The following is a 16298-nucleotide window of genomic DNA, read 5'->3' as shown; positions in this document are numbered from 1 at the left end:
CCCACGTGCCTGGTGACAGGATGAGGGGGAATGGGCTAAAGTTGCACCAGGGGAGTTTTAGGTTAGATGTTGGGAAGAACTTCTTTACCAAAAGGGTTGTTAGACATTGGAACAGGCTGCCCAGGGAAGTGGTGGAGTCACCATCCCTGGAGGTCTTTAAAAGACGTTTAGATGTAGAGCTTAGGGATATGGTTTAGTGGGGACTGTTAGTGTTAGGTCAGAGGTTGGACGCGATGATCTTGAGGTCTCTTCCAACCTAGAAATTCTGTGATTCTGTGAAAATTAAAATAAATAAATAAATAAATCCAGACTTGCTTACACTATCATGTTTATGTTTACTGAGCTGTAGGGCTTCCATTTACATAAACTCATAGGGCATTTGAAACTGAGCATTTCATAGAGAAAGAGGAACCAGAGAAGCTCTTCTTCCCAGCTCACCCTTTTGTTATGTGGTAGAAAAGGAAGGTTACACCTGCTGGCTAGCATTATACTTCCAAATCACTTCCTCTTCCCCAAGGGACGTTTTATGAAGACAGAAGAAGGAAGAGAGAGCACTGTCCCGAAACCCTGCATTCTAAAAAACTATATGACAATGCCGAGAGAGAGAAAAATGAGATCACCAGAATACTCACCTTTATTAAACACATTTTTTCTCTGCTTTCAAAACACAAGTCTCCATCACATCCTATCACTGTTTCAAAGTCTGCCAATGGCCTACTTTGGCAAATAAACAGAAATAGGCCCTGACATCCATCTTTGGACAAATTACACTTCTGCCTTACCCACTGAACCTGTTTTACCACTACATCTGTACTGATAAAGAGGTTTCTCTTTTCTGTAGCAGTGAAAGTTACATCTAAAAAATTCAACCTCTTCATGCCACCACTATCTAGACTCTTAGAAGTAAAACTAAATGAAAATTTTTATATAATTTAAGAATGTAGAAAAATGTTTTATCCCTCAAGAAGTTGTTAAAATTCTTACAACTATTAAATAACAAAGAACTATAAGAATCTACACTTAAAAGTGTGAGCAAAGCAATAAAGATCTGCAGAAAAATCTGAAAACACAGAACAGAAATCTCGTGCCTTATTTAAAAGCCAGTAGATGGTATTATAATTAAAAAAAAAAGTATAAGATTTATTGAGATATTCTGGTTGAACTGCAAAAGGTAGGTGATTTATAGTTAAAATATAACAACAACAACAACAAAAAAGAAAAACACTGATTTTGTTTCTAGATGTTCTCTAAGAGAATATCAAGAGTTCTGTTGTCTCTCCTGCATCCCCCTCCACACACACATATGTATATATATTGAGAGAGGGTGGAGCACTCTCTAAGGAGGGGGTGGAGGAGGAGACACACACCTGTACTCAGTAAACAAACCATAAGGAAATCCTATCTTATTTGTTCAGGTCATTCCAACAAATTTTAAAGAAACTTACTGCCTAGAGTCCATAAAAAGTCTTTGTCCCTCTGTCTTCCAAAAAAGGTGCAGTAGAGTGCAAGACAATAGAACAACATACAAACAAACAAAAAGCCAGTACAGAGTTTCCCCATAAAACTAATCTGAACCTAATGTAGCTTGCACAAACATTCAAACAATTAATCAAAACAAAACACTTCACTTCTTTTTCCCTCAAGCCTTACTTTCCCGTAATACAGGTAACAGCACTTTTCCCCAAGCTTATTTGGCCAAAGTCTATTGTAATGCTACAACAATAAAATACTATGATGTGAAACAAATTGCTCACAACCCTGATGATTGAGTTCACGTTTATATGTTATCAGAAATACACTGGGATTTACTTCTACTCCTGGCTGCAGCCTGCTGGAATTCTGCCCCTGGCTTCCATTCACACAGGACTGGAACTCACCATGCGAAACCTCACTGGCCTTTGAAACACACTGCACATTTTGATGCCACATAAAGAACAACAGTTATAACAGTAAGCCAGCCTTGCATAAAACCATAAAACACTTAAAATAAATACATTAAGATCTGCTTGAGTAATTGAGATTGTGAATACTATTTAGTGTTCGTGACCACCAGCAGTATCATATCCAGGATACAACGCTAATTTTAGATTGCTGGATGAACGCCACCATAGGGTGTGCTATTTATACTAAGTTTTGACGTGTCCATCCCATGGCACATCTCCACTTCTAAAGTGGCACTGTAAAGTTATTAAAGTTTCCAGTTACCACTTGGCTCAAAACTGCAAACTACTACAAAGCTCTTTCACAAAACTCTTCTGCATATTCTATGTACACACAATAGAACTTATGAATAAAACCAAAATAAATATCTGAGAGGAGTATAATTAGCACAGGACAGTTGTGATTCTTGTCCCCTGCACTGAAGTCCTTCTCACTAAAACCCAAAATAACAATGTTTAGTATCATAGAATCATTAAGGTTGGAAAAGATCTCTGTGTATTGTTGCAACTTTCAGTTCAATGCACACACACAAAAAAAAAAAACCTACACACATACAGAAATATCTTTCACCTTACAGGGAGACTATTCCAGTAGCATACACTATACAGAACACAGCTACTTCTACCTTATTGAGTGAGAGTCTTAAATGCAATAAAGAAACATAGTGATAAATGTATCACAATATTTCACATAACAACATGGATGTTGTTATCATCAACATTTGTCACGTTGCAATTTAGACCTATAAATCACTGAGTACATTGGACAATACAGTTTTGTGTAAGAGTTTATACTACAGAGCTGCTGTCTGCTTTCCCAAGAAGACAAAAGTAACCAAGGTATGTGAGCAGCAAGTTTGGGATGATCTTTATCAATTAAGATTTAAGATTTCTATACCTCTACTTGCATGCACTTTTTCCCTTTCCTGACACTTTTCAATGGGTCGACAGACGCTGTACAGCAAGTTGTATTCTATTATAATAGATTAATACATTTTTAATCACAGTGATTTAAATGCTAGTATGGTATTTGGCATACAACCTGAAGCAAATAAGACGTATCTTCTGCCAAAATCTCCAGTGAAGACAATCCCAATAGTTACAAAGAAATGTCAGCCAGAAACAGTTGCATGAAGCATGAAAGCCCATGAGAAGGAAAAAGTCTTTATTTATTAAATTAAAGGCCACTTTTTCCATTCTAATACTTTTGCTCTGTTTTTGTGGGTTTTCTCAGGTATGCTTAATTAAACCCAGCCATCAACACCAACTTTGTTCAAAAGAGCAATTAATGAATATGGCAGAGAAGCAGCTTAGCCCTGGAGGAGTCTCTGACATTTGTTCACCGTAAAGACTGTTCATTAATTGCTCCCTTTGTTCTAAGCCTCTTAATGATATTTTTGACACAGCACTACAACTCATTGTGACTTATTCTTCACAGCTAGAGACATCTGCACTATGTTAAGTTAATAAAACTACCTTTGAAAGATTTTCTAAATGATATTTAAAGACACAGGGTGGGAGGGGGAAGGTCTGGACATGCTGACAGTGGAATAAAAAAAGCTATACTGCAATTTTTACTATTATCTACAATTATGCTTTGTATTATAGATAATTTAAGCAAACATTGTGTGTTCTATATTTACCATAATTAATAAATATCAGGCAGAAGTCCACAATGCTATCTCAGCCTACTTAAACTGTGACTCCATACCAAACAGAACCATAACATTTCATAGGTCTTCTGCTGATAGTAAGCTCACAGGTGACTGAGGACTGGCTAATCAGTTGCTTTAGTAAAAACAATAAACAATTGCTTTTTTTTTTTTTTTTCCTTCTCTCTCTCTCTCCAAGAATAGAATGTTTAGAGTCTGGCCCTGGGTTACAAAGGAACTACGCTGAACAAAAGATCTCTCTCCAAGAGCTAAAAAGTTATTGCTGTTTCACACTGACTTCTAGAACCTAAAACAGATAACAAATGCCATCCCATAAATCAAAGCATGTACTGAGAGTGCCCTATATCAGTTTTAAAAATTAATCTGTTTACCTCCGTAATGTCCATAACCTCAGATGATCCTCATAAATGACAGAGTTCTACTGCAACACATGTAATAATTCACAGAAGAAACACAAAGTAAAAACCAATCTGCATGGCAAGTTCATACCTGGAGGACAGTTGAAAGCCCTGTAGATCCACAGCCCTTCAATGTCCAAATGAAAACAGTGTTCATTCTCAAACCTGGTGACATTACTCCAGTTGTCCTGACCCAGTTTTCCAATTAAAGGTTAAGTTTCTGTAATTAATATTTAGCAACTCCTCCTGCATGCCAATTATTTACATCAACATTGCCATAGAGTTTCATGCAGTTATATGTGAAATATTTAACACAGAGTTCCTTACATTTGCTAATTGCATACCTTTAAGTACTTAAGGAGTATAGCAGCAGTGGACACAGTTAGCAGCAACCTGGTTTCATGATTACTCATAAAGGAGTTAGGAGCTATGAGCAGCCAGGACAAGCTGAAGATGAGCCCAGGGCAATGCTATGAGATTGAGTGGGTTGCAGGGTACACTTGTTTGGAGGAAAGAAGGAAGAAACACTTTCACAATTCTGCAATTGCCCATATCCAGCCTTCTAGCACCCACCATACTGTTTTTATACAACAGTGTTGGCTCTGGTTTCTTCTGAAACTTCCCATTCCTACGCATCCAACACATCCTCTCTCCTACTTTCTCTCCCACCTCTTACTTCTACCAGCTGTTCCTCCCACTTTGCCTGCTACCTACCTCATTACCTTTACTCCTTGAATGAGGCATTTAAAAAACACCCACCCAACAACAGCTGCCCTTCTTTGTACTGAGCTTCAGGACACGGAGCAGCAGGAAAAAAGCAGACAGCAGCATGGATACAGATAGGCTCCTCTCACTCCTGTGTGTCCAGAGTCCAGCAACTGGATCACACTCAGCATGGACTATGGGAGTGCTGGAAAGGTGATCTACCATGTCTTGTATGTGACAGAGGTAACAGGATGCTCAGCACACCTTCTCATTTCTAATTTAAGGCTGAGCTTGAAAAGAACTTGTTTTCAGAAACAATTTCACCTGCTCGGACACCATCTTGGCTGACTTACTAGAGAGCAAAAGCAGAAAAAAGTAATTCCACCTAGATGTGAAGCTCACAACAGGCTTTCATATATAATGTATTAGTCAGGGAGAGATCAGCAAACTAAACCATCACTGCCATTCAGACCAGTTTATTACTATGCAGAAAAGAATCACTTGAGTATCTGGAGAATCAGTTGTTCATTAATGCATTTACAAATGTATTACCTGCTAGCAGAACCCAGAAGTGCCCTGGCCTCCCTTACATTAGGCAGTGTCCTATACATGGCAGATCTAGCAGAATTAAGACAAATTATTAAACAAAACAAGGGATATTCCAATTGTTTTGCCTTAATACATAAACAGAGCAAAAGGAACTCTACAGAGCATAGAAGCTCATTTTATTAATATTGCTAAATATATAGTACATACTAGAAGTTAGATAGCAAACCCTGTAAAACATCTATTTCCAAATTTCTTTGGTCCATGATCCAGTGTCAAAGTTAACTCTCAATTTTCCACCCTGCTTCATTAGTATTATGCAACCTCATCACCTAGCCTTTAACTGAGAATCTTAGAAAAGCAACATACTGCCATAGATTATCTCCAGTAACAAATTAGTATCTATTGATCACACTTCTGGAACTACAGCTGCAGTTCTAAATGAACAGAAGGTGGCACAATCTGAAGGAGCAAAATGTTTAAGTACACTTATGTTTTTAGGAGCAAAAACATAAGTGTACTTAAATCTTACACAATAAATGGACTTAATCACAGCCTGCAGCAAGAATGTATGGCCATGCAAAAGCAAACTGTGGATAATTTCTTGTACCTAAAAAGTGTTCATGAGCTTTCGGGAAAAAGAATAAAAGTATTTCAGAACTTCAAACCTCTACGTACATTCTTATTACTGTAGCCCAGTTAGTTTGGCCATGTTCCTGGTCTGAAGCTGTTCATTAATACAGCTTCATAATTTACCAGAATGCTACTGGTTCACTAATATCTTCTAAATCCAGCCAAATCACATCATGACCTCTGCCTTTAAAGGTTCTCACTGTAGCCGTTGTGAAGTATTAATTTAAATTACATTTCTTTTGTTCATTTTTTCCCCTTACTGTCTAGCTAAGGTGACTCCATTCTTCCCTGCACTCCAGCTTGCCATAGAAAAGTTAAGTTTATGAATTTTAGATAGCACACATAATCAATATTTGATGCCAACATTTCTTTGCTCTTCAAAGAGATGAGCTCTTCAGAGCTCAGACTAAAACTATCAGAGCAGCGTTCTGATCTCTATTTCAATTCATTTTGTCTTTTGGCATAGTCTTGTGCGCTAGCCACTGGACTGAAACTGACCTGTTCTTTCCTGCAGACAGGCTTGTCTGTCCTTCCACTATCATTTGCTTTTGTCTGGGATGCTACAGCAGCATTTTGACTCAAGAAACAGTGGGGGTATACAGTCTAGCCAAGACTACTTTGTGACAAATTCGAATAGACCATAAGAATTTGGACAAGGAGGGTGCATGTGTGTGTATGTAGAGAAACACAGAAACACACAATGTATATATATACATATATATATATATATATATATATAGGAACTGGAAAGGAAAGTTAATTTTGAACATGCATACAGTAAGACAGCATCTACAAATGTTTTTGGCAAATATTTCATTAAGAAACTACAAATATCACAGATACATTTTATAATCAACATAAAGTTTATACACCGTAGATAGGTTTTACTGTCAGGAGACAGCACTATTACAATCCAGTCACCTAACTAAAATAATTCTGAACATCAAGCTCCATCCAATAATTCCTACCAAAAAAAAGTTATTGCTCAAATGAGCTTTGCCTATTATATCCTAGGTTTATTAAAATATATTTTTCATGTTTTTAAAGTACCTAAATACTCTCTAATTTTGCTATATGGATGCATCATACTTAATCTTCCTTTGATGTTTCAATCTTGAGCAATTCAAACACATCAGATGAAAGACACAGGCAGCTTCTGGTCAACAGAAATGCTAGAGGAAGGGCAGGTAGCTAGTGTCTCCATCTTAACTCATAAAACACTGCATAAGGCACCAGAAATGTTATTTTTACTTTGACAGTTCTGCACGGAGTGTATCCCACACTTCACATCCTGAAGTGCACTTGAATTCACAGGAAGTGGTCACTTTACACAAGCAAGTATAGACTTCCTTGTGTGAACTGTGAGTCCAAACGCAGACACCTTGGGGCAGGAATGCAACATCCCCATTCATTTTTGAACAGCCAGGCCTACCACCAGGAAAAGCGATAATGGTAAATTGATGGAACAGCTTTCTCCGGTGAAGTACTCTTGGGACCAAGAGAAAAAAAGTACAGTAATCACCCTACTGTTACAATGGTGAGTACTTGGCAACTACTGCTGCAAAAAGAAGCTATACAAGACATTTCAGAAGATGCAAATGGCTTATTCACACACCAGTTACCATTGCTAAGGCTGAAGAGATTATCAACCAGGCATGGTCATCAGTTCTTTCCCAGTCAGTTGTTACAATAACACTCCCAAATTATTTTCAGTCGCGGTATGGTATGTAAACTTGAACAATATAATACTAAGTCTTGTTAACGCAATTCCTTGTGAATCAGTCAAATGTAAGATTCATGTAAGCATTTCAGCTCACATAAACCTAATAGTTGTAGGATTTGTTATACAATGATGGAAATCGACCTAGATACTATCACGAAGTTGAATGTTTTTTCTCTTCTTAATGTCTTGAGGTGCAGGGTGGGATTAAATGTACTTAACATCTAACAATGTTCAGAAACAGCCAGACAATTTTTTCCTAAGATCACTCATATCACTTACCATCTGTCTGTAGGTTAATATAAACATTCACAGAAACACTGTTCTTCATATGAGGACTGATTTGTGGAAATTTTTTTTCCTTACGTGGAAGCAAGAACATTCAACACATTATCCATGATTTCTTATAAGGCTTGGAAAATTTTAGTCATCGAATAAGCAAGAAGGAAACAAGGGACTCAAACGTGTCACAGAGCAACACCCATCAAAATGAGGAAAGAAGGTAAGGAAAGACAAGATTTCAAAAAGTGAACAAGACCTGCTGGATAAATCCAAACATCTCTAGACCCTCAGGTTTCATTTCTAATCAAGTTTTCTAGACCTGATCTATTGCCACAGATACATCTTTGCACATGTCAGCATGTGCAGAGAGCACAGAACATCCATGGTGTCAGCTGTTGAATTTGTTTCAAATGCCAATTTCAAAATTGTCAGTGTTAGCATTTCTAGCAGTTCAGAGCTCACTAAAGTCAAGATTACTGAGAGTAGCAGGAAAAAAAAAAAGTATCTTATAATGTACTTTTACATGGGGAACGTTAAATCTACAAATTTAATGATTTGATGTTCAATTTTGAACCAAGTCTGATTACAGCAAATAATTCACAATACATCAAAACAGTAAGTTAACCTCATGAGTAGTTCTTTGCAAACTGAGCTCCCTATATCTGAAGTTATGAAAATACTGCATCTCCTTATATTAAAGTGTTAGTAACATATCCCTACAACAAACTTGTATTTCAAAAAGAAGAAAAAAAAAAGACTTCAAAAAAAAAATAGTCACGATACAGCACCTCTGCAGCTGAAATTAAAGAACAAGCTTTGTCAGCATTCATCCTATAAAAAGATTAATATGTGTTTCCTGAAAGGCAGACAGACCACTGTGGACAATGTGTTCATATAGGTATTCAAAGGAATAATAATACATTGCTCAAGTTATTTTAAGAGCACTTCATGACTTTAGGTTTGAGAGACAAATACAAAGACTCAAGTCAAATACCAGAATTAAGTGTTTACCTGTAGTTCAAGACTGTGTTTCTTCAAGCCCTAATGCTGATCTCCTTGGCCTTCAGTTTCAATAAATTTGCAAAACAATTTTTCCTGACAATTATAGATGAGAGTAAAAATGGAATTTTATTCCAAAGGCTAGCTGCAAACTCACATGTAGAGAGGATTACTGAACAAAATGAGCCCCTCCACCCAGACCATAAATTTAGTTTAAAACAACAGACAAGCACCACAAAAAGAACAGTGATTCTGATGTAAAGCCTAGGTCTCGCTTTTTGCTATTGTTGCTAGCTTTTTTTTTTTTTTTTTGATTACTGCCAGACAAAAGATGATGCCCAGAGTGCACTGATTTATGTTTAATTTTGAAGTCACATCTAGTTCTTCAGGTAAGGAGTCAAAGCTTACAAAGTCATGAAAGCAACTGAAGATCATTTGGAAAATTTTGCAATTCTATTGGACAGTTCAGGTGAGCCTGTAGACCCTGACCAATCTTTATGACAAGTCTCCAGGGCTCACGTTAATGGCATTTTGGGACTCATACCCACATCTATCAAAAGACGTTTTTCTCCTCACAAACTCTAACTTCTTCACCAATCACACATCCCTAAATCTGTATGCATGACCTCATGCCTTTGGCAAATCAAAGTAGGTTTTCAGAACAGTTATGTCGTTTTATGCTACCAATTCCAGCAGAATCCATTATCATTTTTCAACAGAGTAAGGTCTGACAGACAAGCTCTGGAAGACTGAGCTCCAGTTTTTAACAGGTTATTACCCTGAATTTCTCCTTTTTCTGACACATTCAAGGGCAATGCAATGAGGCATTGCATCTCAGATACCTCAGTCCTCAGCAGATGAATTTAGACTCTTGGTGAAGACCAGCATATGTCTGGGTCTCAGTTCATTTGCAATCTGCACAAGAGACCCTGTAGCATCTTATAAAAATAGTGTAAAACAAGGCTATATCAATACACTTTAAATGACTGAAGCAAAATTTCCCAGAATTCTTCTGCCAGTCCTAAATTTCATTGTTATTTGAGGAACTAATCATAATTTTTTACCCACGTAACTGATTCTCCTCTCCCCTCCTTTCTCTTATGACAATATTAATTCCCCACCCTAACTCATGCTGAGATCAGAGCCTATGGAGCCTTACTAACATTGGCAGCCATGGGTACTTGAAAGAGGAAAAAATAAAATAAAACATTTTAAAGAGGATCCATTCCCTAATATTGCTCACAGTCCAGATCCATGTAAAGAGTTACTTTGGAACAACTAAAAGGACCCAGTAGACAACTGAGTGACATAAAAAAAAACAGAATAGCAAAGAATGACAAACTACAACACAACTCTCTTACTGAATGTATTCTCTACCTATAACTGCCTGCCCCTGGGGAACACAGTACTCAAGGACTGCCAGGTCACAAGGAGAAACTTTTATTAGAAGACAAAAAGTTTGCTGGTGGTGGTGGTGTTTTTTTTTGTTTGTTTGTTTTCTCTCTCTAAGTGTTCTAGTAAGCAAGAGGGGATGTGGATTTACAACATCAGAAACAGGTACACTACCCACACCAACTTGAGCTACTTCAACTTTGCAGCTAGCAAACTAGCTAGCCTGACTCTTCAGATGGCTAGCCTTGAAGAGCACTGTCAGAAAACAGCCCTCTCTGTTCCTTTCCAATGCTGAAATCCTGTCTGTTGGTTACACTATGGGTCCCACAGTGAAGCACTGGTCAATATAGCATCAGATGCTAATAGTGATTTTACTATTATTTTGTACACTTACTTTCTCCTAAACATTCTTACTAAATATTTTGATGTCATTCCTTAGGTTGAAAAAGTGAGCAAAAAAAAGTACGGACTGAAGTGAAAGAAGCTAGATTAAAAATTAGAATTCCACCACCACCATTGATTTTGATAGTAATCCAGTAAAATAACCACATAACCCTACTGTGAGTTCAGCGTAGGAAGCAGAACAAGGTATAATAGATGAGAACATCAAAAAACAGCAGTTCATCTGGGCTGGTGTGTTCCTTAATCTGGGTTCTGTTGTTGAAGAACACGCCAGGAAGCCCATCACAGAAAAGAGCAGCCATTGACTGTGCACAAGATGCAATCCCTTCCCACAACCTTCAGTTTTGACTCTTAGTAGAGAAAGACACACAAGGCAATACATATTATGTATCCTCTCATAACTGGCAAGACCAGGAGTTTTCCTCAATATTAAACACTGGTCCAATTTTACTTTTATTGGACAAGGTCAACAGAAAGGGCTCTATCCTGTACACCTACTGCCACACCAAGCCATTTCAGCAGAGGTTGTACAGTATGCTTCATAATCATTGGGGCCAATGCAAGTGCTAGTGAACTTCCATTGAAAACATATCACAGAAACGATCCGGATTATGAAGAACAAAAAACAAGACACAGGAATTTCTGAGGTTCCGTGTTGTGTTTTTTCAAGCATAAAAACTGCCTGATCATTTTTAAAAATGCAGGATAAATATTCATTCACATACCTTTGCCTGCAGAGTTCCCCAGCAACAGAACCAAGTGATTCAGCAACAACCTTACTTTAGGCAAAAAGAACCAAGTCCAAAATTGTTAAAGTACTTTCTCTCCAGCTATACCAGACTTTTTGTTAAATTTAGTGAGTGCTCCTTATTCACAGTTACAGCTAATTCTAATCTGATAACACATTGCAATAGTGCTATGATCTTCTACCTAGATTCAGGCAAGGAGGGCAGCAGAAAAAGGAGCTCAATGGTGACATTCAGAGAAGGTGTAGGGAAAAGAAACTGGGAAAACTCCACAATTTGCAGTATGGCCCATCTCTTCAAGACATCCAACTTGCATTGTAAGCCAACCCTGCAGCCATCACATACACCCAGTGAATGGGTTGGAGTGTGTTTTGTAAAAGCTCAGAAAGCATCCCCAACATTACAGAGACATAAGACAGCAACAGGCTGCATTTCAGCTTTCTGAAAGTTATCATTTCTGTAAGCTTCTCCTAAACCAAACACTACTAAAAGGTTGCATGTTACTGTTCATCTAGCAATGCATTCAAAATCAGCAAACTATATATATGCCAAAGATTCACAGCTATTCAATGTCCTCTGAGTAAAACAATTTCCATTACATTATTGGGATGGTAGAAACCCCAGTCATGAAAATACTGACCAGTTCTTTCAGTAATGGATGATCTAACAACTCTAAGGTATACTGGAGCTCAGAGAGATATCTTGATTTCAAAATTGGGAAAAGGAGTGAAAATCTGTGCCATTTTGCTATTACACAGAAATTGAATAACACTGATGAGCTCAACAGAGATAAGTTTGGAAGTCACAGTGCAGCTGACTTGATACACAGAACTTAAAGTCTGCTAAAATAAATCAAACTCTTTGAAAAGATAACATTCAAAAATATGGTTCTGAGAATTGAGTTAAACCCAGAAATTTTATCTGCAAAGGTCTCAATGCAGACTTTATGCTAATTCCAGCATTCTGCTACCACCACCACCAAACATGAGCTCCTTTCTGAAGTTACCTGATTTCCTAATATACTCTAGGGAACAAATACAGCTTTCTTTCCAAGTGGTCCCCGATTTTATTAATGTATTTATACAAAAATAATGAGTATAGAGACAGAATTGATTTATGCAGCAGACAGCTGGATTATGTCAAATCACCTCGGAGAAGAGGCAAAGTTGAGAATAAATACATTAACAAATCCACTAAACAGCAATAGATCTACATGCCTTATACTTTGGAACATACATTTCTAGCAAAATCAAGAGCAAGACACTAATTAGGCTGCAGTTTTGTGGTCATTAGCTTGGTTTACATTTGCTACCTTCCTGACAAATGTTAGCCAAATGTGCTATACTTCGATGCAACCTGGCAAAGTTCTTAAACAAATAATTGGACACGCTTATGAAGCAAGCTAATATAAAATCCCCAGTCTTTTGTGAAAACAGTTTGCTGTTTTAGCAGCAACAGCTTTAACAGCAAACTATGCCTAACCTGCACGACTCAAACTGTGAAATTCAGCAGGTTTCTGGAAGAATTACAGAGAGCAGACTGCCACCTGTCTTTTATAGGTCACAGCTGCAGTGCTGCAGCCTCCAAATTAAAACTAGCCTACCAGAAGCAGTTGACAAAAGCTACATATCACAGAAGGGTCAGTTTGAAAATGTTTTGATAAAAAGAAAAGCTATTGTTTTGAGTCAGCTACAGTATTACCACACACATTAGGTGACACCAAATGTCTAGTTTGTAACTTCAACAAGGAATGCATACACATGCAAAAGAGGATAAAAGGAGGATAATGAAGAAAAACAGACTGATTAACAATAATTTGGAGAAAATTTAGCATTGACAAGAACTCCCAATAAAGATCTCCATAAAACAATGTCACAGAACATTAGAACTTCCTCAATGCTGCTTCTTATAATTACGGCAGCAGCAATACTAATTTATCTCAGAAGCTATAGCAACTCCAGAGCATATACTACCAAGTATTGAGATGATATCAAAATTTCATAAACCAGATGTTAAACCTACAGCTACATCTCATATCACTGCTACTCGGAATTCAGTCGTCGCAACATATTAACTAATTACGAGGTACTGCCTGACGCTAAGTAACGCAGAATCAGATTGCACACACACCCCTAGTAGCAACTGGTAGTACACACCTCCGAGAAACTGATAGCACTATCAGCTAGCCACTTACGTGTTGTCCGACAGCACAGAAATGAGCCTTGGCAGCGCCCAGAGAGGCAGCCCTCAAATCGTGGAGCACGGACGGGGTCTGCCCCTGCTTGCCCAGGAACTCAGCTGTTCCTGTGCTGAATTCCTTCACACAACTTCTGACACAGAGAATAAAGTTTGCAGGAGGCTTCAGTCGTATTTCTGCGATTTATGGCTTGTAATAAATAGTTTACTCACTGGAAAGTAATGAACTTCATTCAGCGGTAATCCTGTACGTGTATAGGACTACATCAACACAAGTTAAAATCCACGTGGTTTCCATGAGCTGCCTGTGGGAGGGAAAAAAACACCACCACCAAAACCAAGGTTTTTTCCTTCTGAAAACAGCAGGAATAAATAGTTACCACCCTCTGCATGCCTGCCCAACAGGAAATCAGCACAACAAACCTGCTATAACCAAAGTTTATGGATCATTACAAAGTGCACAAGCACTCCTACTACCTGCAAATATTTTAAGAAAACAGCACTGGTTAAAGATTAAAAGCAATAAGACACTACTGATACCAATGCCTTCGGCTTTCTCAGTCAAAACAAAACTGTTACAACATCCTAAGGAAGGTAGGATACAACTTAAAAGCAAGCATTTACCCTACTTAGTTCAAAACAGTATTTTGTTTTTATAAACTGCCACCCTCCAGAGCCAAGCCTTTGCTCTCAGCGGGACCTCTCGCAGCTGTTCAACATTAAAATGAGGAATTGAGATGAACCCATTAGTAAGCGTAATGAAGTTAAATGCTGGCCAGGAAGGTGGGAACACAGCACAAAATACAGCAGGCTACCAAAATCTCTCTCACCAGACAGAGCACTTAAGGCCATATCTTAGCCTTTACAAACAGCAACGCAGTTTTGATTGAGTACCATTAGTCTCTCCATGCAAAGATGTGACATCACCAAGTTCAACAATTCTTAGTTAGTCAAACTTTGCTAAATCATGTCAGAGCCTTACTTACTTACCAGCCCTAAGGTGCCCAAAGTGCTACATTTAAGACCTGAGTGCAAATTCCAACATGAAAAATCTAGTTATTCTAATTTCACAGAGTCCTAGCTGGGCTAGCACTATTTTAGTCTTGATAAAAATGAAAATTAGAAAAGAAGTATTTTGCTTTCAGAAAACACGCTCTTCTAAATTATCCTAAGGCTGCCCAAGCACGCTATTACACTATAACAAGTTTTCAGTTTCAGGATGCTTTCCTTGGCTGCAATCTTGCGGATTCTCTCTTTGCCAGGGCGCGTTTGCGTGCAGGCGCTGGCAGCAGGGCACGGTGTGCTACGGAGCCGGGTGCCACTGACAGCCCCCCCCCCCCCCCCTTCCCGGGAGGCTATCGCCGCGACAATCTGCCCCGCACACTTCCATGCGGGCAGACACGACAAAGCCTGACAGCTGTCATTTACCCGCTGGAGTAATCCGGTGGAGCAATCCTCGAGAAAATAAAGAGGGATAGAGCGCACCGGGGCGCCTCCTGCGCGGTTGGGGAACGCCAACTCCGAGCCTGCACTTCGCAAAGTGCCAAAATTCAGGTCCGCCCCGGACCGGAGCCTCGCCAGCAGACCACAAGTACCGAGTGACACCCCAGGGCGACAAAAGTCCGGGGGCGTCCCCCCCGGGACGGTTTTCCTTCTCCGGGACAAAACCAGCGCTGCCTTCGGGGGGAACCCTGCTCCTCCTGGGGCTTTGGGGGGAGCTGCACCAGGCAGTGCCCGGGGAAAGCCGGGTGCTGGGGGGGCTCCGCTCCCCACCAGCGCCGCTCCGCCTGGCCCCCGGCTCCCCCTGCCGGCACCGGCCGCTGCGGCTCTCAGGAGCCCACCCGGGGCTTCTGCCCCCCGGGGGCGCCCCAGCAAAGCGAGGGGCTCCCGGGCAGCCACCCCCGGGGGTCCCGCTGCCGGCCCCGGGGACGGACGGAGGTTTTGGGGGATGCGCCAAAGCATCCCCGCGCCCCTTCCCCGAGCTCCGCACCGGGGGATAGGGACCGAAAGGGACCGGGAGGGCGGCTGGGGACGGGGTTTACCTGCAGGCACCGTAGGGCAGCACCGTGCCGACCACCACCGCCGCCGCGCCGTGCCCCGCTCCCCGGCGCGGCGCCGCCACCGCTTCACGGCGCCATGGCCGCAGCCTCTCCCCGCTCGCCCCCACCAAGTTCGAGGCGCGGCCGCCGCCCCCCCAGCGCCCCTCGGCGGGGCGGAGCAGCGGCAGCCCCGGGGGGGATGATGCTGAGGCCGCCCCCTCGTCCCCCCGCTCCCCGCCTTGCCCCGGGCACGGAGCCCCCGCACCGCTTCCCCCCCACACTCTCCCTCCCCCTGCTCCCCCCTCCGGGCCAGCCGAGAAGTTGCAACTGGTTGAACGAAATGTTTGAGCTTGGGGTTTGGTTTCTGCGTTTTTATGTTTGTTTCTTTATTTATTTATTTTCCCTCGCACTTACCGCAGCTCAAAAACCGTGCCCCGAGGCTGCTCCCTGCGATCGGCTCTCAGAGCAGGGGCGCCCCAGAGCAAAGCGCAGAAAACGCTGGCGGCCAGGGGAGGGCAGGGATTCGCCTCGCCCCGACAGGGGCAGCTCCGGGGGTGCCGGGCTCCCAGGGGGGCTCCCTGCCCCGAGGGACTCCGGGGGAAGCGCTGCAGGGAGAAGTGAAGGGGA

At 40.7% G+C, this 16298-nt stretch overlaps 1 protein-coding gene across 6 annotated transcripts in view; it reads right to left on the bottom strand.

Annotated features, from left to right (window-relative positions):
* Positions 1 to 16224, bottom strand: part of SEMA5A (semaphorin 5A) — a 329026-nt gene extending 312802 nt beyond the window's left edge. Inside the window, exons 1-3 of one of the 6 annotated variants that reach the window (XM_068671020.1) lie at positions 15675 to 15817; positions 13846 to 13937; positions 8909 to 8992 (exon numbers count right to left, since the gene is read on the bottom strand). The gene's annotated coding sequence lies outside the window, so the exon portion shown is untranslated. Of the gene's footprint in view, positions 1 to 8908; positions 8993 to 13630; positions 13751 to 13845; positions 13938 to 15060; positions 15403 to 15674; positions 15826 to 16085 lie in introns of those variants that run through there. The other 5 variants (XM_068671019.1, XM_068671017.1, XM_068671016.1 and 2 more) reach the window with 5 other exon arrangements.
* Between the last annotated feature and the right edge of the window lie 74 nt (positions 16225 to 16298).

Source organism: Anas acuta, chromosome 2 (genome assembly GCF_963932015.1).
Source record: "Anas acuta chromosome 2, bAnaAcu1.1, whole genome shotgun sequence".
Classification (NCBI taxonomy): domain Eukaryota; kingdom Metazoa; phylum Chordata; class Aves; order Anseriformes; family Anatidae; genus Anas; species Anas acuta.
This window is presented reverse-complemented; position numbering and strand designations above follow the sequence as displayed.